At 42.9% G+C, this 2,118-nt stretch overlaps 1 protein-coding gene across 2 annotated transcripts in view; it reads right to left on the reverse strand.

Moving 5' to 3' along the window:
• Nucleotides 1-2,118, reverse strand: part of ankrd12 (ankyrin repeat domain 12) — a 28,650-nt gene that overhangs the window by 15,564 nt on the left and 10,968 nt on the right. The gene's annotated exons all lie outside the window — the stretch shown is intronic.

A 2,118-nucleotide genomic window follows, 5' to 3' on the forward strand; every position in this document is an offset into this window, starting at 1 on the left:
ACACACACACACACACACACACACACACACACACACACACACACACATCACTGCATTGTTCACAGCTATTGATCACAGCTACGGTACTGCTAACTTCATACTTCCCGTCACATCCACGGCTGGCCGCCGAGCTTGCAATACTCTGGCAGACGCACAGCTGACAACCTTGCAGCTAAACTTGGAGCCTTACAGGGAGAGTGGCTGCATGCGTCCATGACTATGCATGCAACGTCATGGCTGTTAACTCTCATAGACAAATGAGCTGGGGACTCAGTGGCCCGTCTTGCTCATGTACTACAGCTGGCTGTAAATTAGGGATCGAACCAAATAATAGCGACGCCGTGGTAGAGACGTTGTATGCGGCTATGGTAGCGACCTGTCAATCACAAGGAAGCCACACCCCACCTTTAGCTGCAGTAAACTGATAAAAAGGATGCCGAAATAACTAAAAAATAACGCAGATTTTTTTAAATTTACATCCCTGATTAGTTTGACGTTGGATCCCGTACAGTTAAAAACAGTGATAGCGACATTTACCTAACCCATTGAATTCCAATGAAGCAGACCATCAAAATGCAAAGTCAGGACTGTGAAAGAGTGAGAGATGGAAAACAGATCAGACACACAAGTGATGGCTTGTTGCCTCAGCCGAGGAGCAGAGACGCTGACGGGACAAAACAAAATAGAGTAGGGCGGAGACTAATTATTATTTTTTACGATCGATACGTCGGTCATAAATGTTCTTAACTGATAAACACGTTATCTGTAAAATGTCAGAAAACTGCAGGAAAAAAAAAGCCTGTTATAGTTTTACAAAGCTTAAGGTCAAGTCTTCAAATATCTTCAGAACATCCAGCAGCTAATCCTTCCATTGGAGACCAAATAAATCAATTACCTAAAATAATCTGTATCAATTGAGTTATGGATTAATAGTACACCCTAAACAATTAGTCAACAGATTTGTGAATTGACAGAAAACTACTTTGTTAATCGATTTCTGCAAAAGTACCCCAAATTTCTCTGTTCCAGTTCCTGAGAGTATTTTCTTCTTTTTATGATGCGATAGTTCATTTCATATCTTTGGGGTTTTTTTCCCCTGTTGATTGGACAAAAACAAAAACGCATAAAAAGACGTCACGTTCAGCTTTAGGAAATGTGATGGGTCATTTTTTTTGTGAACATTTTCTAATGTTTTAAAGACCAGACAATTAACAGCATAGTTCAGCAAATGATTATCAGATTAAAATAGGTAATACAGATAATAATTATCAGACTAATCATGGTGGCTCTATAATATACTTTCCTTGGTCCAGATCACTGAAACCAAGTAATAGGCTCTGTTTGCCAAATTACTGTAAGAGTTTAGAGGATGAACAAAACATGGTGGCTGTCAGTTTACTTTTCAGATTATGAGAGTTAAATATACAACAGTTTCTAAATTATCCTCTTGAAGCCTGGACATGACGAGCACTTGTAATAAAAAAGAAATACGGGTCTGAATTTTTCAAACTCTAAATATCCAGCTCCTCCTGACTGAACTAAGTCAGTGAGATCCCAAGTTAAGCGTGCTGGCTGCACTGCTGGTTCCTCTTGAGAAGCAGATGTCTCTGGATTTATTTATAACCTGGTGTTCCTGCTCTTTAACTCCACTGGTTCCTGACTAACAACAATAACCACCGTTTCCCTGTAGTGCTGGAGCATGTTGGCCCTGACAGCAGAGCGGCTGCTTCAGTGCGTGTCCTTGCGTGAGGGTAGCGGTTAGAGGGTTTAAGGAGTTGGGGCGGTGGTGGTGAAGAGTGTGGTGGTGTAGCTGGGATAGATGAAGAGCACACGCGCACACACACGCACACAGTAGAGTAACATGATCCACAGACTGCATGATGGGACAGGGAGGGAAGACGGCTAAGAATAGCACGAAGCCTGACACACAGAGCGCCGAGTATGCCACCACGACCACCAGCAGCAGCAGTAACATTACTCCACTACAGCTTCCAGAGTACCTCCTGCTGTGAGCTCTCACACACACCATGAGGAAATACATGTCATTTCTCCTGGTCTCCCATGTGGTGGCCACACACACACACACACACACACACACACACACACACACACACACAC

Source organism: Anarrhichthys ocellatus, unplaced genomic scaffold (genome assembly GCF_004355925.1).
Source record: "Anarrhichthys ocellatus isolate YVR2014 unplaced genomic scaffold, GSC_Weel_1.0 scaffold32, whole genome shotgun sequence".
In the NCBI taxonomy this organism is placed as follows: Eukaryota; Metazoa; Chordata; class Actinopteri; order Perciformes; family Anarhichadidae; genus Anarrhichthys; species Anarrhichthys ocellatus.